The sequence below is a fragment of the Bos taurus genome, chromosome 2 (assembly GCF_002263795.3).
Source record: "Bos taurus isolate L1 Dominette 01449 registration number 42190680 breed Hereford chromosome 2, ARS-UCD2.0, whole genome shotgun sequence".
Lineage (NCBI taxonomy): Eukaryota > Metazoa > Chordata > Mammalia > Artiodactyla > Bovidae > Bos > Bos taurus.
The window spans coordinates 4,417,411-4,442,884 of NC_037329.1; positions in this window are offsets into that span (position 1 = coordinate 4,417,411).

A 25,474-nucleotide genomic window follows, 5' to 3' on the forward strand; every position below is an offset into this window, starting at 1 on the left:
TCTTTATTGACTGGCCCCACAATGGCATCCCTAATTTATAAAAAGGAACTGAAGCTCCTGGGGGACTTTTCAGTTGTTAATTTTATCACTTCAGAGAACTTGATGGGCAGTGTCTGGTCTGCATCACTGGTCCCCATTCTGCTTCACGAAAGGCCTTTTTGGGCCCTTGTGTCTCCCCATTTCCTAACCTGTGATTCCTTGTCTGAATGTATGTGTCCACTTATGTGATGTTCACATGCTCCTGCATTGAAGTGCCTATTTAGCGTAAGGAAATCTGGTCCACATTTGTCCTTGGAACTCTTAGCACTTAAAGTCTCTGCCACTTATTTAGCTACTTCTATACAGTGTCACGTATCTGTTTGAGCTTCCCTAGTAGATCAGCTGGTAAACAATCCGCCTGCAAAGCAGGAGACCCTGGTTTGATTCCTGGGTTGGGAAGATCTGGAGGGCATGGCAACACACTGAGTCCCTTGGACTTCAAGGAGATCAAACCAGTCATCCTAAAGGAAATCAGTCCTGAATATTCATTGGAAGGCCTGATACTGAAGCTGAAGCTCCAGTATTTTGGCCACCTGATGTGAAGAACTGACTTCTTAGAAAAGACCCTGATGCTGGGATTGAAGGCAGGAGGAGAAGGCGATGACAAAGGATGAGATGGTTGGATGGCCATGACTTTTAGCAAGCTCCAGGAGTTGATGATGGACAAGGAAGCCTGATGTGCTATAGTCCATGGGGTTGCAAAGAGTCAGACATGACTGAGTGACTGAACCTGATACAGTGTCATATAGCTCCTCTGTCTTACTAAGTTGTTGGAGGAGGATGCAAGACTAGATTAAAAAGAGGAAGGAATTAAACTTTGAATTGCCCAACGAAAAGGGAGGTGTCTGGGGGCAGGAGGATATACTCAGAGAGAGTGAGGGGAACAACGTTCAGAGAATATCTTATGGCCAGAAACCAGGTTCTAAAATTTGTGGTTGCCAAATGGCTGGGGGAAGGGGGGAAGGGAGGAGGAGGAAGCTTGAGAATTTGGGATTAGCAGATGCAAACAATTACATAGAATAGATAAACAAGGTCTTACTGTATAGTCCTGAGAACTACATTCAATATCCTGGGATAAACAATAATGGAGGGACTTCCCTGGTGGTCCAGTGGTTAAGACTTCACCAATGTGCAGGGCATGGGTTTGATCCCTGGTTGGGGAGCCAAGATCCCATATGCCTTGAGGCCAGAAAACCAAAACATAAAACAGAAACAATATTATAATAAATTCAATAAAGACTTTTAAAAAAAATCATGGAAAACAATATGAATATATATGTAGATAACTGTATCACTTTGTTGTACAGTAGAAATTAACACTGTGAAAATTAACATTGTAACTCAAGTACATGTCAATAAAATAAATGTGAAAAAATCAGTTCCAATCTATACCAATTAGAGACAGCTTTTATAAAGTTGGCAGTGGGAGTTACACAGAACCCACAATGCAAATCTGCAGGAAACTGAAATCACTGTTAAGGGGGCTCTATGTATACCTTTGGCTAAATTTAAATGTATCATACAAAACTGGCTAGGAACTTTAAGAATCTAAGGTCAACAAAGAAACTGGTTGCAGAAAACAAAGTCGGTTTTTTCACAAATTTAGGAGTCTACATTTTTTCAAACCAAAAATCTTGGCATGCATGCACAATCTCCTTGTTGTTGTTTAGTCAATAAGTGGTGTCGAACTCTTTTGCAACTCCCTGGACCACAGCCCACCAGACTATTCTGTCCATGGGATTTCCCAGGCAAGAATACTGGAATGTGTTGCCATTTCCTTCTCCAGGGGATCTTCCCGACCCAGGGATCAAACCTGTGTCTCCTGAATTGGCAGTCAGATTCTTTATTGCTGAGCCATCCTTGTATGGTCAGATCAGATCAGATCAGTCACTCAGTCATGTCCGAATCTTTGCGACCCCATGAATCGCAGCACGCCAGGCTGCGATTTTTTTTTTTTTTTTTTTTTTTTTGCCTATGAAGAGACCCGTTTATTACTGATAACACTTCATTTGGCTAAAACCACGCACACAAATACTTAAAGTGCAAATTCTCAGAGGGAGTATTTATGATACACCCTGGTAGTCTGTAAGGAAAAATGAGAAGATGTTGACAGAAACTATTGAAACAAGGGTACAATTTTGAACTACTGGTATACAGACAAATAATTAACTCTTAACTGCATATATTTTATCTGGCATATTCAATGACGTATACAAAGAGTTTGTTTCAGCCTATAACACAACTGTCCATCACCTGTCCATCACCAACTCCCAGAGTTCACTCAGACTCACATCCATCGAGTCAGTGATGCCATCCAACCATCTCATCCTCTGTCGTTCCCTTCTCCTCCTGCCCCCAATCCCTCCCAGCATCAGAGTCTTTTCCAATGAGTCAACTCTTTGCATGAGGTGGCCAAAGGACTGGAGTTTCAGCTTTAGTATCATTCCTTCCAAAGAAATCCCAGGGCTGATCTCCTTCAGAATGGACTGGTTGGATCTCCTTGCAGTCCAAGGGACTCTCAAGAGTCTTCTCCAACACCACAGTTCAAAAGCATCAATTCTTCGGCCCTCAGCCTTCTTCACAGTCCAACTTTCACATCCATACATGACCACAGGAAAAACCATAGCCTTGACTAGACGAACCTTTGTTGGCAAAGTAATGTCTCTGCTTTTGAATATGCTATCTAGGTTGGTCATAACTTTCCTTCCAAGGAGTAAGCGTCTTTTAATTTCATGGCTGCAGTCACCATCTGCAGTGATTTTGGAGCCCAGAAAAATAAAGTCTGACACTGTTTCCACTGTTTCCCCATCTATTTTTTCATGAAGTGGTGGGACTGGATGCCATGATCTTCGTTTTCTGAATGTTGAGCTTTAAGCCAACTTTTTCACTCTCCTCTTTCACTTTCATCAAGAGGCTTTTGAGTTCCTCTTCACTTTCTGCCATAAGGGTGGTGTCATCTGCATATCTGAGGTTATTGATATTTCTCCTGGCAATCTTAATTCCAGCTTGTGTTTCTTCCAGTCCAGTGTTTCTCATGATGTACTCTGCATATAAGTTAAATAAACAGGGTGACAATATACAGCCTTGACGTTCTCCTTTTCCTATTTGGAACCAGTCTGTTGTTCCATGTCCACTTCTAACTGTTGCTTCCTGACCTGCATACAGATTTCTCAAGAGGCAGATCAGGTGGTCTGGTATTCCCATCTTTTTCAGAATTTTCCACAGTTTATTGTGATCCACACAGTCAAAGGCTTTGGCACAGTCAGTAAGTGCAAAGTCTTACACGGTTTTGTGAGGTTTTTTGTTGTTATTTTTGTTGTTTGGGGGTTTTTTTGGACACATGGCCTATAGGATCTCCCAGGGCCATGGCAGTGAAGGCCCAGAATCCTAACCACTAGGACACCAGAGAACTCCACTATAGTTTTAGAGGTCAAACATTCACAATGGATCAGCAGGGCCCCATTCCTTCTGGAGGCTCTACTGTTGCTGCTACTGCTAAGTCGCTTAAGTCGTGTCTGACTCTGTGTGACCCCGTAGATGGCAGCCAACCAGGCTTCCCCGTCCCTGGGATTCTCCAGGCAAGAATAGTGGAGTGGGTTGCCGTTTCCTTCTCCAACGCATGAAAGTGAAAAGTGAAAGTGAAGTCGCTCAGTCATGTCTGACCCTCAGCGACCCCATGGACTGCAGCCCACCAGGCTCCTCCATCCATGGGATTCTCCAGGCAAGAGTACTGGAGTGGGGTGCCATTGCCTTCTCCGCTGGAGGCTCTAAGGGAGAATCAGTTTCTTGCCTTTCTCAGCCCCTAGAAGCCTCCCACTCTCTCTGGATCATGGCTCTGCACACTCTGACCTCTGCTTTTGTCATCATATCTCCTCTCTCTCTGACCCTTTGTCTCCTTCTTATAAGACCGTTAAGAGTCCATTGGATAATTCAGGATAATCTCCCCATCTCAAGATCTTTAAGGACATCAGCAAAGTCATCTATTCACAGGTTCCATTTTGGGGCTTAGGAAGTGAAATACTTAGGGAGGATCACTATTCAGCCTACCATTCAAAGGTTCATCAGAAAATAAGCATCGTTTGGGACTTTCTGGGTGGTCCACTGGTTAAGATTCTGTCTGCCAATGCAGGGGATGAGGGTTCAAACCCTGGTCCCAGAAGATCCCACATGCTGAGAGACAACTAAACCCATTACCATAGCTACTGAGCCCATGCTCCTCACTAAGAGAAGCCACCGAAATGAGAAGCCCACACACCGCAACAGAGTAGCCCCTGCTCACCACGACTACAGATGGCTCTCACACAGCAACAAAGTTCCAGCTCAACATAAATACATAATTTTTTAAATAATTTTTTTAAAAAAAAGAAAATAACATCAGTTAAGTGACAGCATCCAGTAATCCTTGAAACTTCTGAGCATTTTCCTTCCTACAATATGCAATCACTCTGGTAAGTGGCCACAGGTGCATGTGGAAAGCAAGGAAGAAGAGTAGCCACAATGCAGGGTCTTTTTATTTTCTTTAATTCATTCATTTGGCTGCACAGGGTCTTAGTTGCAGCAGCTGGGATCTTCTATCTTTGATGCATCATGCGGGATCTATAGCAATGGTGTCCTAACTCTTAGTTGAGTCATGTGGGATCTAGTTACCTGTTCAGTTCAGTTCAGTTCAGTCGCTCAGTCGTGTCCGACTCTTTGCGACCCCATGAATCGCAGCACACCAGGCTTCCATTTCCATCACCAACTCCCGGAGTTCATTCAAACTCACGTCCATCGAGTCAGTGATGCCATCCAGCCATCTCATCCTCTGTCGTCCCCTTCTCCTCCTGCCCCCAATCCCTCCCAGCATCAGGGTCTTTTCCAATGACTCAACTCTTCGCATGAGGTGGCCAAAGTACTGGAGTTTCAGCTTTAGCATCAGTCCTTCCAACGAACACCCAGGAATGATCTCCTTTAGAAAGGACCGGTTGGATCCCCTTGCAGTCCAAGGGACTCTCAAGAGTCTTCTCCAACACCACAGTTCAAAAGCATCAATTCTTCGGCACTGAGCTTTCTTCACAGTCCAAATCTCACACCCATACATGACTACTGGAAAAACCATAGCCTTGACTAAACGGACCTTTGTTGGCAAAGTAATGTCTCTGCTTTTTAATATGCTATCTAGGTTGGTCATAACTTTCCTTCCAAGGAGTAAGCATCTTTTAATTTCATGGCTGCAGTCATCATCTGCAGTGATTTTGGAGCCAAAAAAAAAAAAGAGTCTGATGCTGTTTCCACTGTTTCCCCATCTATTTGCCATGAAGTGATGGGACCAGATGCCATGATCCTAGTTTTCTGAATGTTGAGCTTTAGGCCAACTTTTTCACTTTCTTCTTTCTTTCACTTTCGTCAAGAGGCTCTTTAATTTCTCTTCACTTTCTGCCATAAGGGTGGTGTCATTTGCATATCTGAGGTTATTGATATTTCTCCTGGCAATCTTGATTCCAGCTGTGCTTCTTCCAGCCCAGCGTTTCTCATGATGTACTCTGCATAGAAGTTAAATAAGCAGGGTGATAATATACAGCCTTGATGTACTCCTTTTCCTATTTTGAACCAGTCTGCTGTTCCATGTCCAGTTCTAACTGTTGCTTCCTGACCTGCATATAGGTTTCTCAAGAGGCAGGTCAGGTGGTCTGGTATTCCCATCTCTTGAAGAATTTTCCAGTTTATTGTGATTCACACAGTCAAAGGCTTTGGCATAGTCAATAAAGCAGAAATAGATGTTTTTCTGGAACTCTCTTCTTTTTCCTATGATCCAGCAGATGTTGGCAATTTGATCTCTGGTTCCTCTGCCTTTTCTAAAACCAGCTTGAACATCTGGAACTTCATGGTTCATGAATTGCTGAAGCATGGCTTGGAGAATTTTGAGCATTACTTCACTAGCGTGTGAGATGAGTGCAATTGTGGGGTAGTTTGAGCATTCTTTGGCATTGCCTTTCTTTGGGATTGGAATGAAAACTGACCTTTTCCAGTCCTGTAGCCACTGCTGAATTTTTCAAATTTGCTGGCATATTGAGTGCAGCACTTTCACAGCATCATCTTTCAGGATTTGAAACAGCTCAACTGGAATTCCATCACCTCCACTAGCTTTGTTCATAGTGATGCTTTCTAAGGCCCACTTGACTTCACATTCCAGGATGTCTGGCTCTAGGTCAGTGATCACACCATCGTGATTATCTGGGTCGTGAAGATCTTTTTTGTACAGTTCTTCTGTGTATTCCCACCACCTCTTCTTAATCTCCTCTGCTTCTGTTAGGTCCATACCATTTCTGTCTTTTATCGAGCCCATCTTTGCATGAAATATTCCCTTGGTCTCTCTAATTTTCTTGAAGAGATCTCTAGTCTTTCTCATTCTGTTGTTTTCCTCTATTTCTTTGCATTGATCACTGAGGAAGGAAGGCTTTCTTATCTCTTCTTGCTATTCTTTGGAACTCTGCATTCAGATGCTTATATCTTTCCTTTTCTCCTTTGCTTTTTGTTTCTCTTCTTCTCACAGCTATTTGTAAGGCCTCCTCAGACAGCCATTTTGCTTTTTGCATTTCTTTTTCTTGGGGATGGTTTTGATCCCTATCTCCTGTACAATGTCGTGAACCTCCGTCCATAGTTCATCAGGCACTCTGTCTATCAGATCTAGTCCCTTAAATCTATTTTTCACTTCTACTGTATAATCATAAGGGATTTGATTTAGGTCATACCTGAGTGGTCTAGTGGTTACCTGACCAGGGATCAAATCCAGGCCCTGCTGCATAGGGAGTGTGAAGTCTTAGCCACTGGACTACCAGGGAAGTCTCGCAAGATTTTTCCTCAGAGAGATTTCCTCCCCCTTCAATTTAAGAGGCCCTGGGGCTGTAAACTGCCTCAGTGTGAGAATCGGGTGATGGAAAATCACCCTACAATGTTTGGCTCAAATCAGGTCTGTGGAGGCCACAAGTAAAACATTTTTGCTTCTTCATAGCAACTACAACTTTAGTGGAGTTTTCATATATTTTATTCCGTATTATATCACGTTCTGTAACCCATCAGCAAGGATTTCTTGAGTGAAACCGTTCTGGTTGCTGCTCCGTCCATGCACACTGTCCTGCAATTCTATTTATAACGGTCTTTGGCCTGTGCTTGACCTCTGCCCCTTGGAAACTAGCAACAGGGAGAACCACAGTCGCCATTAAAAAAAGTAATTGGGGGGAATTCTTTGGCAGCCCAGTGGTCAGGACTTCAAGCTTTCACTGTTGTAAGGTGTGAGGCCAAAAAAAAAAAAGTAATTTTGGCTTGTGAGCACAGATAGTTATGAGAAATGGAGTAGTTGCAAGCCACATGGCCCCCTCATCTTTCCGCGTGAGGCGTGGGTCTCCGAGCTCTACCAACTTCTCTTTTGTTCTTTCTGTCTAGCCCAGGATTCTGGGTGATATGTGATTGAGCCTCGGCCAACTTACAGAGGCTAATTCAGGCTTGGCTGAAGTTTTTCTCACTTGTGTTCTTCTCACTTCAACTGTGAAGCAGTGTAGTCTAGACAGAGCACTGTAGGCTGCACCACTTCCCATGTCCGCCTGATTCCTCTGAGACTCCTCCCCAAAGGCAGTTGTCCCAGCAAACGGCATGGAATGAAGGACACAGGAGGCTGCGGGAACTGAGAATTGTCCCCTCACTACTTTTAATCCTGCTCATATAGTACTATTCATTGGGCCACTTTATCTCTATGAAAGGAATTTCTGATATGCCTTCTGTAATAGACAGGCAAGCTTGGAGGAAATTACTGATTGACTAGGACATAAGCCAAGAGCCTAATTTGGTACTACATAGTTAGAGAATTGATGGGGGGTTGCAAAATCTTCAAAATAAGACAGTCATAACTCTGTGAATATGTCCTGATGTCTTAATGCCTTTCTGGAGAGGGGAGTGATGCCTAACATCTCCAAAAATAAGAGAAGTACCCAGTTCACTCCAGGTTTATCAACAGAGCAGGAGAGCAGACCAATCATGAGCTGAAGGGAAATGGAAAGTCAATTTCTCGTCATTTAGTGAGGGTTCAATAAAGGCTCAGCCTTCTTTAAGGTCCAACTCTCACATTCGTACATGACTATTGGAAAAACTATAGCTTTGACTAAACAGAAATTTATCAGCAAAGTGATGTCTTTGCTTTTTAATACACTAAGTTTGTTATAGCTTTCCTTCCAAGGAGCAGCGTCTTTTAATTTCATGGCTGCAGTCACCATCCACAGTGATTTTGGAGCCCAAGAAATAAAAAATCTGTCATTGCTTCTGCTTTTTCCCTCTTTTTTTGCCACGAAGTGATGGAACTGGATGCCATGATCTTCATTTTTCTGAATGTTGAGTTTTAAGCCAGCTTTTTTCACTCTCCTCTTTCACCCTCATCAAGAGGCTCTTTAGCGCCTCTTCACTTTCTGCCATTACAGTGGTGTCATCTGCATATCTGAGGTTGTTAATATTTCTCCCAGTGATCTTGATTCCAGGTTGTGATTCACCCAGCCTGGCATTTCACATGATGTACTCTCTGCATGGAAGTTAAATAAGCAGGGTGACAGTATACAGCCTCCTTGCCCAATTTTGAACCAGTCCATTGTTCCTTGTTTGGTTCTAACTGTTGCTTCTGGATCTGCATACAGTTTCTCAGGAGACAGGTAAAGTGGCCTGGTATTCCCATCTCTTTAAGAATTTTCCAGTGTGTTGTGATCCACACAGTCAAAGGCTTTCACGTAGTCAATGAAGCAGATTTTTTTTTTTAATTCCCCTGCTTTTTCTATGATCCAACAGATGTTGGCAATTTGATCTCTGGTTCCTCTGCCTTTTCTGAATCTCATTTGTACATCTAGAATTTCTCGGTTCACGTACCATTGAAGCCTAACTTGAAGAATTTTTAAATATATTTATTTATTTATTTGGCTGTGACATGTCTTAATTGCAGCATGTGGCATCTTTGTTGACTTATGCAGGATCTTCAGCTGTGACATGGGCTTAGTTGTTCCACGGCATGTGGGATCTTAGTTCCCTGACCAGGGACTGAGCCTGTGTCCCCTGCATTGCAAGGCAGATTCTTAACCACTGGACCACCAGGGAAGTCCCTAACTTGAAGGATTTTGAGAGTTATCTTGCTAACATGTGAAATGAGTTCAATTGTATGGTAGTTTGAACATTCTTTGGCATTGCCTTTCTTTGGAATTGGAATGAAAACTGACTTTTTCCAGTCCTGTGGCCACTGCTGAATTTCCCAAATCTGCTTGCATACTGAGTGCACACTTCAACAGCATAATCTTTTAGGATTTGAAATAGTTCAGCTGAAGTTCCATCACCTCCACTAGCTTTGTTCATAGTGATGCTTCCTAAGACCCACTTCAGCTTGGTTAAGTCCCACTTAACTCTGGGACGCCCAGCAATTTTCCCCCATCTGCATGTCCTCCATCCCTTCACCCACTGACACCCCTGTACCTCATAGGTATTGAACTCATATGTATGCTCCCTTTTCGGTGGCACCTGTGAGAGCTTTTTAGGATCCAGATCCAGCCAGTCAGGGAAGAATTTGTGCAAAATGTAACCCAGCCCTAATTAACGCATAAATAGCTTTGCTTCTGTAACCTGGCTGCCCTCCCATGACCCTGTCATCACCTGCCTCCAGCTGATGAAGCCCCTTCTCCTTTGACAGTCCCCACTGGTGGAAGCATTAATAAAGGTTTATCTTTCATGCTTGTTGTTAGCACATTATTAGCACAGCCATCCAGGAAGCTCCTAGATGGTGGGTTACCTAGGGGAGCCCTTTTGGGAGGTCAACACATATGGGAAATAGGAGCAATATGTTGAGACAGACAGTTCTCCATGTGTCTCTCATTTCTTGCTGGGTATGCCAAAAACACTGGAGAAGGAAATGGCAAACCACTCCAGTATCCTTGCCTGGAAAATCCCATGGACAGAGGAGCCTGGCGGGCTGCAGTCTGTGAGGTCGCAAAGAGTCTAGCACAACTGAGTCACTAACACTATAACACTATGCCAAGAACACAAGTCCCTGACTACCCTGACTAATCCCAGGCCATTTCTTAGGATTGTGTTTGCAGCAAGCAGCCCTAAGAGATGTGAGACTGTTTCTCTCTGGGGCAGAGAGCAGGCTTGCATACTGCTTGCTACAAAATAGTGAGTTCTCCAAGCTCCGTGTTTCTCAACTGTCATGAAAACTCACCGTGTGCACAAAAGCTATCAGGCCCACACTGCGTCATCCCCATGGGACTTGTGGAGGCGGTGGTGAGAAAAAAAAATCATGCCATATAATGCTGATGCTGCTTGCTATGCTGTCTGCATAAATCCATGCAATGATGCTTGATCCAAGAGTCTGGTAATTTCTGCCAGCACCCATGAAGTAGGAACAGGCTAGCATATTAGCTTAGAGAGAGAATGAAATGAAATCTCAGAGCCAAGAAATTGGAAAAAGGCAACACAGAACCACGGAAAAAAGCCCAGAAGAATGTAGTCAAGGGCAAAGCTATTGGTGTTTAGGCCTCTTTCTCTTTCTTTCAGAAGTATAGCCTTTTTACAGATAAATACCTGCCTGAAAAATCCTAGACTCTTTGAAAGGGGCCTAAGAATCACTACTATACTTGCTTCATAAAAAGAATGAGCACCAACATCACAGAGTGAGGGCAAATCCTGAAAAACGAAAAGATAAAGAAAAACAGGCAACCTAGATCACAAGTGCAAAGAGGTACAGCAAGTTTCCTGGAAGAACTCTGCAGCAAATATAGAGAAATTCAAGGACATTCTAACAGCCAATATTCCTGTCTTAGGCTTTCCTTCTCCAGAACTTCCTTCTCCTGTACCTCTCAGAAGACGGTTTAAACTTTTTTATCATTTTATTTATTTATTTGGTTTTGGCTGTGCTGGTTCTTTGTTTCTGAGCAGGCTTTTCTCTTGCCGTGCGGTGTGGGCTTCTCATGGTGGTGGCTTCTCTTGTCGCAGACCATGGGCCCCAGAGCATGCGCGCTTCTGTGGTTGCACATGGGCTCAGTAGCTTCAGTTCTGGGCTCTGGAACACAGGCTCAGTGGTTGTGGCACGTGGGCTTAGCTGTCCTGCAGCATGCGGGATCCTCCCAGATCAGGATCGAACCTGTGTCTCCAGCACTGGTAGGCAGATTCTTTACCACTGCGCCACGAGGGAAGCCCAGAAGATGGTTTAAATTTAACATAGACACCTATAATAATGAGAGAAAGACAATTAATACAGACAAAAATGGGAAAACACCAGAGGAAGTAAACCTGCCTAGTATTCTAAGTGAAGAGGCCCGCCTGGGGCATGGGAGATGGTACCTGGGTTTTGGTTGCCTTTGTGCTGTACTGAGCTGTGCTGATGGATTTACACTAGGCAGCTCTACAAAGTTCAGTTTTGCAGAATAAAAACTAAATGGCCACTGTGGATAACTTTCTACAAGCAACTTTTTTTTGCAGGTTTTTTTTTTTAACTATAATAGATTTTTTAAAAATTTAACTGATGTATAGTTGATTTACAATGTGTTAATTACTGCTATGGAGAAGGCAATGGCACCCCACTCCAGTACTCTTGCCTGGAAAATCCCATTGATGGAGGACCCTGGTAGGCTGCAGTCCATGGGGTCACTAAGAGTCGGACGCGACTGAGCGATTTCACTTTAACTTTTCACTTTCATGCATTGGAGAAGGAAATGGCAACCCACTCCAGTGTTCTTACCTGGAGAATCCCAGGGACGGGGGAGCCTGGTGGGCTGCCGTCTATGGGGTTGCACAGAGTCAGACACAACTGAAGTGATTTAGCAGCAGTAGCAATTACTGCTATACAGCAAAGTGACTCAGTTATACATAAATATACATTCTTTTTCATATTCTTTTCCATTATGGTTTATCACAGGATATTAAGTATAGCTCCCTGGGCTGTACAGAAAGACCTTGCCTACCCATTTTATATATACCAGTTTGCATCTGCTGATCCCAAACTCCCAGTCCGTCTCACTCCCATGCCGCATCCCCTTGGCAACCACAGTCTGCTCTCTGTCTGTGAGTGTGTTTCGTACAGAAAGACCTTGCCTACCCATTTTATATATACCAGTTTGCATCTGCTGATCCCAAACTCCTAGTCCGTCTCACTCCCATGCCGCATCCCCTTGGCAACCACAGTCTGCTCTCTGTCTGTGAGTGTGTTTCTGTTTCATGGACAGGTTCATATGTCTCATATTTTAGATTACACATGTAAGTAACAATATCATATACTATTTGTCTTTCTCTTTCTGACTTATTTCACTTATTATGATAATCTCCCAAGCAACTATTACTATTTTCCTAACTACAAGATAATAAAGTAAAATAGTATGTTATGTGTAATAACCTATTATGTCTAAAATATAATGGGAAATAATACAGAAACTTAAAGGCTACCTTGAATTTGAAATATTCTTTCTATCATGAAATGGAAATGGTTCGCTTTGGTGTGAATATATCTTTCATGCATCTAAGATAAGTAAGCTACACACTTTTAAAATAGCTTTGCTGTTTTTGTTAAGAAGCTAAGTCGTGTCCAACTCTGTGACCCCACGAAATGCAGCATGCCAGGCTTCCCTGTCCTCTGCTATCTCCCAGAGTTTACTCAGGCTCATGTTCATTGTGTCAGTGATCCCACCCAACCATCTCATCCTCTGTCGTCCCCTTCTACTCCTGCCCTCAATCTTCCCCAGCATCAGCGTTTTTTCCAGTGAGTCAGTCCTTCGAATCAGGTGGCCAGAGTATTGGAGCTTCTGCTTCAGCATCAGTCCTTCCAATGAATATTCAGGATTGATTTCCTTTAGGATTGGCTGGGGAGAAGACAGTTGGGATTTTGATACAGATTACGTTGAACCTGTAAGTGACATGCATTTCTGAATGGAACTAGCTGCCATATTCTGTACTGGTCTTCACAGAAAGAAAATCTGTTAAGATTTAACTGTTAAATTTCCTTTTATGAGTAAAGAAATCAAATGATTAGCTCTGTTTTTTATCTTTTAAATGATCGGTTTACCTGAGAAATCCACATGTTATAGTCATTGACTTCGAATCTCAGTTTGCCATTTGGTCTTGAGAGGAATTTAACTGAATTCATCTAGTATTGGATAACCCATTGCAATTCTCCCTAAATTCACTTACACAGATGTGCAACTTCTAGGTTTAACTTCACCCGCAGTGTTACCATGTTGCTGTTCAGTCACTAAGTCAGGTCTGACTCTCTTTGACCCCATGGACTACAGCATGCCAGGCTCCTCTGCCCTCCACTGTCTCCCGGAGTTTGCTCAGATACATATTCCTACCATGCTGCTGCTGCTGTTAAGTTGCTTCAGTCGTGTCTGACTCTCTGCATTCCAATGGACTGTAGCCTGCCAGGCGCCTCTGGCCATGGAATTCTCCAGGCAAGAATACTGGAGTGGGTTGCCATGCCCTCCTCCAGTGAATCTCCCCAACCCAGGAATTGAACCCGGGTCTCCTGCATTGCAGACAGATTCTTTACCACTGAGTCACCAGGGGAGGACTTATGTTACCATCAGTTCAGTTCAGTCGCTCAGTCATGTCCGACTCTTTGTGACCCCATGAATCGCAGCACGCCAGGCCTCCCTGTCCATCACCAACTCCCAGAGTTCACTCAGACTCACGTCCATCGAGTCAGTGATGCCATCCAGCCATCTCATCCTCTGTCGTCCCCTTCCCCTCCTGCCCTCAATCTTTCCCAGCATCAGGGTCTTTTCAAATGAGTCAACTCTTCGCATGAGGTGGCCAAAGGACTGGAGTTTCAGCTTCTGCATCATTCCTTCCAAAGAAATCCCAGGGCTGATCTCCTTCAGAATGGACTGGTTGGATCTCCTTGCAGTCCAAGGGACTCTCAAGAGTCTTCTCCAACACCACAGTTCAAAAGCATCAATTCTTGGGCACTCAGCCTTCTTCACAGTCCAACTTTCACATCCATACATGACCACAGGAAAAACCATAGCCTTGACCAGACGGACCTTTGTTGGCAAAGTAATGTCTCTGCTTTTGAATATGCTATCTAGGTTGCACATAACTTTCCTTCCAAAGAGTAAGCATCTTTTAATTTCATGGCTGCAGTCACCATCTGCAGTGATTTTGAGGCCCAGAAAAATAAAGTCTGACACTGTTTCCACTGTTTCCACATCTATTTCCCATGAAGTGATGGGACCGGATGCCATGATCTTCGTTTTCTGAATGTTGAGCTTTAAGCCAACTTTTTCACTCTCCTCTTTCACTTTCATCAAGAGGCTTTTAGTTCCTCTTCACTTTCTGCCATAAGGGTGGTGTCATCTGCATATCTGAGGTTATTGATACTTCTCCCGGCAATCTTGATTCCAGCTTGTGTTTCTTCCAGCCCAGCGTGTCTCATGATGTACTCTGCATATAAGTTAAATAAGCAGGATGACAATATACAGCCTTGACATACTCCTTTTCCTATTTTAAACCAGTCTGTTGTTCCATGTCCAGTTCTAATTGTTGCTTCCTGACCTGCATATAGGTTTCTCAAGAGGCAGATCAGATGGTCTGGTATTCCCATCTCTTTCAGAATTTCGCACAGTTTATTGTGATCCACACAGTCAAAGGCTTTGGCATAGTCAATAAAGCAGAAATAGATGTTTTTCTGGAACTCTCTTGCTTTTTCCATGATCCAGCAAATGTTGGCAATTTGATCTTTGGTTCTTCTACCTTTTCTAAAACCAGCTTGAACATCAGGAAGTTCATGGTTCATGTATTGCTGAAGCCTGGCTTGGAGAATTTTGAGCATTACTTCACTAGCGTGTGAGATGAGTGCAATTGTGCAGTAGTTTGAGCATTCTTTGGCATTGCCTTTCTTTGGGATTGGAATACTGACCTTTTCCAGTCCTGTGGCCACTGCTGAGTTTTCCAAATTTGCTGGCATATTGAGTGCAGCACTTTCACAGCATCATCTTTCAGGATTTGAAATAGCTCAACTGGAATTCCATCACCTCCCCTAGCTTTGTTCATAGTGATGCTTTCTAAGGCCCACTTGACTTCACATTCCAGGATGTCTGGCTCTAGGTCAGTGATCACACCATCGTGATTATCTGGATCGTGAAGGTCTTTGTTGTACAGTTCTTCTGTGTATTCTTGCTGTACCTCTTCTTGATGTCTTCTGCTTCTGTTAGGTGCATACCATTTCTGTCGTTTATCGAGCCCATCTTTACATGAAATGTTCCCTTGGTATCTCTACTTTTCTTGAAGAGATCTCTAGTCTTTCCCATTCTGTTGTTTTCCTCTATTTCTTTGCATTGATCGCTGAAGAAGGCTTTCTTATCTCTTCTTACTATTCTTTGAAACTCTGCATTCAGATGCTTATATCTTTCCTTTTCTCCTTTGCTTTTCACTTCTTTTCTTTTCACAGCTATTTGTAAGGCCTCCCCAGACAGCCATTTTGCTTTTTTGCATTTCTTTTCCATGGGGATGGTCTTGATCCCTGTCCCCTGTAGAATGTCACGAACCTCATTCCATAGTTCATCAGACACTCTATCTATCAGATCTAGGCCCTTAAATCTATTTCTCACTTCCACTGTATAGTCATAAGGGATTTGATATAGGTTGTACCTGAATTATCCAGTGGTTTTCCCTACTTTCTTCAATTTTAGTCTGAATTTGGTAATAAAGAGTTCATGATCTGAGCCACAGTTAGCTCCTGGTCTTGTTTTTGTTGTTACCATACCTTTCCTCAATTATAACTGCAAAATTGTTTTCAAATGTAGGTTTAAATATCACTCAGGTATGGTGAAACCAATAGGTCAGGAAATAGTTGCTACTGAAGAGATGGTCTCTCAGTTCCCAGGTGAGAGGACATGCTGCAGCAAGCGGGGCCACATGGGAAGCCCCAGGGTCAGCCAGGAGGCAGAGAGAGCAAGGGGAAACGTGAGCAGAGCTCTTACTGCCATTCCCAGGGGAAGGAATTGGTGAAGCAGGGTCAGCAGGCTAAGCACATTTAGGATTGCACGTGTGCATAATTTCAGCAGGCTCTGTGGGATAGAGGCTGTTTCAGTTTAGTTCAGTTCAGTCGCTCAGTCATGTCTGACTCCTTGCGACCCCATGGACTGCAGCACGCCAGGCCTCCCTGTCCATCGCCAACTCCCGGAGTCCACACAAACCCATGTCCATTTAGTCAGTGATGCCATCCAACCATCTTATCCTCTGTCGTCCCCTTCTCCTCCTGCCCTCAATCTTTCCCAGCATCAGGGTCTTTTCAAATGAATCAGCTCTTCACATCAGGTGGGCAAAGTATTGGAGTTTCAAATTCAACATCAGTCCTTCCAATGAACACCCAGGACTGATTTCCTTTAGGATGGAATTGTTGGATCTCCTTGCAGTCCAAGGGAATCTCAAGATTCTTCTCTGACACCACAGTTCAAAGGCATCAATTCTTCGGCGCTCAGCTTTCTTTATAGTCCAGCTCTCACATCCATACATGACCACAGGAAAAACCATAGCCTTAACTAGACAGACCTGTGTTGGCAAAGTAATGTCTCTGCTTTTGAATATGCTGTCTAGGTTGGTCATAACTTTTCTTCCTTGGAGTAAGCATCTTTTAATTTCATAGCTGCAGTAACCACCTGCAGTGATGTTGGAGCCCAAAAAAATAAAGTCTGCCACTATTTCCACTGTTTACCCATCTATTTGCCATGAAGCGATGGGACTGGATGCCATGATCTTAGTTTTCTGAATGTTGAGCTTTAAGCCAACTTTTTCACTCTCCTCTTTCACTTTCATCAAGAGGCTCTTTAGTTCTTCTTCACTTTCTGCCATAAAGGTGGTGTCATCTGCATATCAGAGGTTATTGATTTTCTCCCAGAGATCTTGCTTCCAGCTTGTGTTTCATCCAGACCAGCGTTTCTGATGATGTACTCTGCATATAAGTTAAATAAACAGGGTGACAATATACAGCCTTGACATACTCCTTTTTCTATTTGGAGCCAGTCTGTTGTTCCATGTTCAGTTCTAACTGTTGCATCCTGACCTGCATACAAATTTCTCAAAAGGCAGGTCAGGTGGTCTGGTATTCCCATCTCTTTCAGAATTTTCCAGAGTTTATTGTGATCCACACAGTCAAAGGCTTTGGAATAGTTAATAAAGCAGAAGTAGATGTTTTTCTGGAACTCTCTTGCTTTTTCGATAATTCAGTGGACTTTGGCAATTTGATCTCTGGTTCCTCTGCCCTTTTGAAAACCAGCTTGAACATCTGGAAGTTCACGGTTCACGTATTGCTGAAGCATGGCTTGGAGAATTTTGAGCATTGCTTTACTAGCGTGTGAGATGAGTGCAATTGTGCGGTAGTTTGAGCATTCTTTGGCATTACCTTTCTTTGGGATTGGAATGAAAACTGACCTTTTCCAGTCCTGTGGCCACTGCTGAGTTTTCCAAATTTGCTGACATACTGAGTGCAGCACTTTCACAGCACCATCTTTTAGGATTTGGAATAGCTCAACTGGAATTCCATCACCTCCACTAGCTTTGTTCATAGTGATGCTTCCTAAGGCCCACTTGACTTCACATTCCAGGATGTCTGGCTCTAGGTGAGTGATCACACCATTGTGGTTATCTTGGTCATGAAGAGCTTTTTTGTATAGTTCTTCTGTGTATTCCCACCACCTCTTCTTAATCTCATCTGCTTCTGTTAGGTCCATACTATTTCTATCCTTTATTAAGCCCATCTTTACATGAAATGTTCCCTTGGTATCTTTAATTTTCTTGAAGAGATCTCTAGTCTTTCCCATTCTATTGTTTTCCTCTATTTCTTTGCACTGGTCACTGAGGAAGGCTTTCTTACCTCTCTTTGCTATTCTTTGGAACTCTGCATTCAAATGGGTATATCTTTCTTTTTCTCCTTTGCCTTTAGCTTCTCTTCTTTTCTTAGCTATTTGTAAGGCCTTCTCAGACAGTCATTTAGCTTTTTTGAATTTATTTTTCTTGGGGATGGTCTTGATCCCTGTCTCCTGTACAATGTCACGAACCTCCATCCACAGTTCATCAGGCACTCTTGTCTATCAGATCTAGTGTCTTAAATCTATTTCTCATTTCTGCTGAATAACTGTTAGGGATTTAATTTAGTTCATACCTGAATGGTCTAGTGGTTTTCCCTTCTTTCTTCAATTAAAGTCTGAATTTGGCAATAAGGAGTTCATGATCTGAGCCACAAGTCAGCTCCCAGTCTTGTTTTTGCTGACTGTATAGAGCTTCTCCATCTTTGGCTGCAAAGAATATAATCAATCTGATTTCGGTGTTGACCATCTGGTGATGTCCATGTGTAGAGTCTTCTCTCGTGTTGTTGGATGAGGGTGTTTGCTGTGACCAGTGCGTCCTCTTGGCAAAATTCTATTAGCCTTTGCCCTGTGCTGTTTACTACTTCTAAGTGAAGTCGCTCAGTTGTGTCCGACTCCTTGTGACCCATGGACTGTAGCCTATGAGGCTTCGCTGTCCATGGGATTTTTCCAGGCAAGAGTACTGGAGTGGGTTGACATTTCCTTCTCCAGAGGATCGTCCCGACCCAGGGATTGAACCCAGGTCTCCCACATTGTAGGCAGCAGGGGTGGCAGGGGGATCCTGCTGGGGTTTTGACCAGGATGGTAGTCAGTCTGTATCACTTTGGGCAGAATAGATATTTTCACCCAGCATCTTCCAGTCCATGGAGATGGCATGTACCTCCTTTAAGTCTGCCTTAATTTCTCTCAACATTGTATTATAATGCTGCTGCTGCTGCTAAATCACTTCAGTCGTATCCAACTCTGTGCAACCCCATAGACGGCAGTCCACCAGGCTCCCCAGTCCCTGGGATTCTCTAGGCAAGAACACTGGCGTGGGTTGCCATTTCCTTCTCCAATGCATGAAAGTGAAAAGTGAAAGTGAAGTCGTTCAGTCATGTCTGACTCTTCACGACCCCATGGACTGTAGCCCACCAGGCTCCTCCATCAATGGGATTCTCCAGGCAAGAGTACTGGAGTGGGTTGTCATTGCCTTCTCCATGTATTTGGTGTATAATTATACTATTTGGTGTATAAACCTTGCCATCTAATCATATCTGATTTTAAAATGTTGTAAAACGTGATACCTTCCTATTTCATTTTCTTCATTTATTTTATTTTTTATTTTTTTTACAGTAGGTCCCTTGTTGGTTATCCATTTTAAATAGAGCAGTGTGTACATGTCGATCCCAAACTCCCAGTCTATCCTTCCTCCCCACCCTTCCCCCATTCCTAGTAACGATAAGTTCATCCTCTAAGTCTGTAAGTCTGTTTCTGTTTTATAAACAAGTTCATCTGTATCTTTTTTTTATTCTGCATATAAGGGCTATCAGATGATATTTGATATTTCTCTGAATTTCTTCACTTAGTATGATAATCTCAGGCCCATCCATGTTGCTACAAATGGCATTTCATTCTTTTTAATGATTCAGTAATACTCCATTATATATAGATGAAAATGAAATGAAAGTCACTAAGTCATATCCAACTCTTTGTGACCCCGTGGACTGTAGTCCACCAGGCTCCTCTTCCATGGGATTTTCCAGGTGAGAATACTGGAGTGGGTTGCCGTTCCCTTCTCCAGGGGATCTTCCTGACCCAGGGATCGAACCCAGGTCTCCTGTGTTGCAGGCAGACTCTCCACCCTCTGAGCCACCAGGGAAGCCATATATAGATTTAGATATAGATATAGATACCACATAGAAACAGACTGGTCCCAAATTGGGAAAGGAGTACGTCAAGGCTGTATATTATCACCCTGCTTATTTAACTTATATGCAGAGTCCACCATGTGAAATGCTGGGCTGGACGAAGCACAAGCTGGAATCAAGATAGCTGGGAGAGATATCAATAACCTCAGATATGCAGATGACACCACCCTTATGGCAGAAAGTGAAGAAGAACTAAAGACCCTCTTGATGAAAGTGAAAGAGGAGAGTGAAAAAGTTGGCCTAAAGCTCAACATTCAAAAAACTAAGACTGTGGCATTTGGTCCCATGGCAAATAGATGGAGAAACAATGGAAACAGTGACAGACTTTATTTTCTTGGGCTCCAAAATCACTGCAGATGGTGAGTGCAGCCATGAACTTAAAAGACGCTTGCTCCTTGGAAGAAAAGCTATGACCAACCTAGACAGCATATTAAAAAGCAGAAACATTACTTTGCCAACAAAGGTCCGTCTAGTCAAGGCTATGGTTTTTCCAGTGGTCATGTATGGATTTGAGAGTTGCACTAAAGAGAAAGCTGAGCACCAAAGAACTGATGCTTTTGAACTGTGGTGCTGGAAAAGTGAAAATTGCACAGTCGTGTCCGACTCTGTGATCTCATGGACTATAGCCTGCCCAGCTCCTCTGTTCAAGGAATTTTCCAGGCCAAAGTGCTGGAGTGTGTTGCGATTTCCTTCTCCAGGAGATCTTCCCAATCTGGGAATCAAACCCAGGTCTCCTGCATTGCAGGCAGATTCTTTACCAACTGAGCCACTAGAGAAGACCTAGTACTTGGAATGCAAGATCCAACCAGTCCATCCTAAAGGAAGTCAGTCCTGAATATTCACTGGAAGTACTGAAGGATGAGTTGGTTTGATGGCATCACTGACTCGATGGACAGGAGTTTGAGCAAGCTCCAGAAGTTGGTGATGGACAGGGAAGCCTGGCGTGCTGCAGTCCATGGGGGTCACAAAGAGTCAGACACGACTCAGCGACTGAACTGACAGATACCACATGTTTATCCAGTCCTCTGTCAACAGACATTTAGTTTAGATTGCTTCTGTATCCTGGCTACTGCAATGAACATCAGGGTGCAAGCACCCTTTCACATTATGGTTTTCTCCAGATGTATGCCTTATGAGTGAGATTGCTGGGTCATATGGTTGCTCTGTTTTTGGCTTTTTAAGAAACTTCCAAACTGTTCTCCATAGTGGCTGTACCAATTTACATTCCCACCTACAGTGTAGGATGATTCTCTTTTCTCCACACTCTCTCCGCATTTATTGTTTGTAGATACCTTCCCATTTTAGTTCCTAATTGTTTACTAGTGGTAAATAAAAATAAAAGGGATTTTAAAAAACCGATCTGGATCATGATCTCCACATAGATAAACATTGGGCTGTGGGCAGGGACTGGTGGGAAGCCAGACCAGACAGAGTAAAATAAACCGGGTATTCCTGCCCAAAGGACACTAAAGGATATCCATGAACTTAGGGTATGTGGCCCAGATGAGCCCCATTCCCCAGGACAGGTGGAATTCAAGGTTTCCATCCCCCCATTCCCTAAATGCTCAGAGCTGTGGCTCCTCTTCCTCATCGTTCATGGGGCTCCCTCTAGAGGCCAGCCTGTGCTACTGACACAATGGCCCAGCAGGGACCAACTGCTCATGATGATCCATCCCTCTCAAGAAGAGGGTGAGAGGAGGAGATTTAGCGTGGTCCTTGCTCACCCCTGGAGGACGTCATTCTGTTCCCTGTGGGAGTATGGAATGCCCCGAGTGTTGGCCAGGTGGGTGAGCCCAGATAAGAGTGTTGTGTGCTTGGGGAATCCACAGGGAGTGAAAGCCCCAATTACTGTGAACTGACAGATTCCACACGGTGGGGAGTGAAGCTTCATGTGGCCATGGATGGTGGGCACTGGCAATGTGGGCCTCCTGGGTCTGGATGGCCTTTGGAGCTACAAATTCAGGTCATGAGCTGGAAGTCTTCATAGGGAATGAAGTGATGAAGGAAGCCACAAATGTAAGCCAGACACCCTCAGGGGGTTGGAACAGGTCTACAGGGCCTGGATTGAAGGGGTCCCATTCTGTGCTGCTTATGTTATTACCTGGTTTTCTAGAGGTCATAAACTCTTTGGGTGGCCTTGTGACCTTGGGTGGAGAAGACACCTTCTCCCTGGTCCTCAGCAATCTGGAAATCATTGCCATCTAGGTCAGTTTCCTGGGCCAGGTATCAGGACAGAGCCAATGCCCTTGAGCTGCAGAGCAGTAAGCGAAGAGGCAGCCTTTGGGAAGATGTCAGGTCAAAGTTAGAATCAAAGAAGTCCTCAGTTAAAAGAAACTAGTCACAATGAGAGTCTGGGTCATAACCAAAAGGATGGAAGTGGAAAGAAACAGGTAAGAAAGGCCTCAGATGAAATGTAGCAAAGGCAGGACCTGAGTCTATTAAAAGTAGAGATTTTCTTAACCAGTTATCTGCCACAGACCACCTGTGGCAGTCTTATGAAACCTATGGACTCTTCTCAGAAAAATGTTCTTAAACACATAAGATAAAGTACCTAGGGTCTCAGGGGAAACATTATATACAAACATGATTATTATCAAAATATTTTTTTTATTTCTACCTACTTTATTTTTTTTAATTTATTTATTTTAATTGGAGGCTAATTACTTTACAATATTGTATTGGTTTTGCCATACATCAACATGAATCTGCCACGGGTGTACACGTGTTCCCAATCCTGAACCCCCCTCCCACCTCCCTCCCCATACCATCCCTCTGGGTCATCCCAGTGCACCAGCCCCAAGCATCCTGTATCCTGCATCAAACCTGGACTGGTGATTCATTTTCTTATATGATATTATACATGTTTCAATGCCATTCTCCCATATCATCCCACCCTCTCCCTCTCCCATGGAGTCCAAAAGACTGTTCTATACATCTGTGTCTTTTTTGCTGTCTTGCATACAGAGTTATCGTTACCGTCTTTCTAAATTCCATATATATGCGTTAGTATACTGTATCTGTGTTTTTCTTTCTGGATTACTTTACTCTGTATAATTGTATCCACCTCATTAGAACTGATTCAAATGTATTCTTTTTAATGGATGAGTAATACTCCATTGTGTATATGTACCACAGCTTTCTTATCCATTCATCTGCTGATGTACATCTAGGTTGCTTCCATGTCCTGGCTATTATAAACAGTGCTGCGATGAACACTGGGGTACACGTGTCTCTTTCAATTCTGGCTTCCTCGGTGTGTATGCCCAGCAGTGGGATTGCTGTGTCATAAGGCAGTTCTATTTCCAGTTTTTAAGGAAGCTCCACACTGTTTTCCCTAGTGGCTGTACTAGTTTGCATTCCCACCAACAGTGTAAGAGGGTTCCCTTTTCAAAATATATTTTAAAAAACAGATTTGTGCATTATAATACATGTGCTCCTTTATTAATATATTAAATAACAAGCTCTGTCAATAAATCTAATAACCAATATACTTTCAATACAGGAATGATTGCAATTTGTATTTTAAAGTAGAGTTTGTGTAATGTGATATGAAAATATACATAATTTCATTTGGTGACAGAGTTATAAGTACTACCAATGTTACTAAAATTTATCACTTCTACTTACAGTGAAAGGAAGCAGTTGCTTTCAGGTACACATCAGTGAGAATAAACATATACCTTTTCTCTGTCCAAGTTCACAGACCCTGCAAATTCTGTCCCCAGACTCCACTCCAGAACACTGTTCTAGAGTTATTTTCACGAGGAACCCAAAGTCCTAGAGGCCGTTTCTTTTCCTTAGAGCCTTCCTGGGAAAAGTGGAGCTAGGATTTCTCTAGATTTGCCTAGTAGAAAGTTTTAGTTCAATTGGCTTATTTCAGAACTGGGATGCAAAATCCTTCATTTCCTTCACCTCAGTATTTTTCAAACATTTTGGCCTACAGCCCATAATAAGAAATGCATTTTGCAATGAGACCCAATGCACATACACACAACTGCAACTACACCTTCACAAAACAATACCTGACTATACATAGTATATGTACAGTACGCAGTTTGCTAAGGTTGCCATAGCAAAATATGACAGACCATAGAGTTTAAACAGCAGAAATTTGTTTCCTTTCAATTCTGAAGGCTGGAAGTCCAAGATCAAAGTGTCAGCAGATTTCTCCTGCGGGCTCGCTCCTTGGCTTATAGATGGTTACCATCTCACCGTGCAAGCATATCACTGGTCCTGCTGCTGCTGCTCAGTCGCTGTCAGTCGTGTCCGACTCTGTGCGACCCCATAGATGGCAGCCCATCAGGTCCTAATCTCCTTTTATTGTAAAAACACCAATCAGTTTGAATTGGGAGCTATCCTAATGGCCTCATTTTAACTTAATCTCTTCTTTAAAGGCCCTACTTCCAAATATAGTCACATTCCAAGGTACTGACAGTTTTAGGATTTCAGAGTATGAATTTAGGAAAGGGAAGACATAATTCAGCTCATGACATATAGTAAAAACATACCTATATTTATATTAAATGTTATTTACTAATGATTAAATACAATAGGTAAATTCTCCCCCTAAAAACAAATTAAGAAGATGTTATGTATATCACAGTGGATATGCTTGCTTGTTGGTGAGTTCAGTACGGCCTGAGACACTTGGGACAATGTGACACGCATAGCTGATGCACTGTGAAGTCCATCTTCTGATTTTATCAGGTCAGGGTTGAAAATCATCATTCATGCTAATAGGTCCCCGAGAACAGGGATTATGGTAATAATATGTTCTTTTGCACTTGATAATTGAATTTTTTTCATCTTAATGTCTTAGCATCATCCTTTAGTGTAAATTAACTCAATTATCAGCAAATGGATAGTTTATCTAAATAGTTTACATTAACATTTCAGATTTTTCTTCTGGAAAGTAATGAACAAAAGTCTGAGACATATGAAGTGAGATGTAACAATTTCTCTAACTGTTTGTTCATACTACCTTCTTTGTAACATTTTCTTACTATTGTAGCTAGGGCAATCACTTTTTTTTTTTAACTTGTAACAAGTTTTAAAAACTTAGCATCTTAAACATCCTGAATTTGTTGAAATCATATTTCTCTGCGGTTTCAAATTTAGTTTAAAAGAATGGAAAAATTAAACATTCCAGTTTTGTTGCCCAAATATCATCTTTTGAAAAAATTGGCTTGGTTTTTATATTTTATTTATTTATTTTTAGCTGTGCTGGGTGTTTGTTGCTGTGCAAGGGCTTTCTTTAATTGCCATGCACAGGCTTCTCGTTTCAGCAGCTCCTTTTGTTTCAGAGAACAGCCCTCTGGGTGCACCAGCTCTTTAGTTTCAGCTCACAGGCTCTAGCGCCTGGACTCACTAGTTGTGGCACATGGGCTTAGACGCTCTGTGACATGTGGAATATTCCCAGGCCAGGGATTGAACCAATGTCCCCACCGTCAGCTGGTGGATTTCTACCCACTGTACAAACAGGGAAGTCCCCAAATATCATCTTTATAATATCTGTCTCAAGAGATTGATTTTCAACTAGAAAATGTGTTTCGCACTCTAGCACTCATAGCCAATGCTTAGAACTGTTTCTAACAATGACTTGACTAGGATATAATGAGTGGGTCTAATTTGCCCCAGCTTCTGATGAGAATGTGTCTTAAATTTGGCTACTCA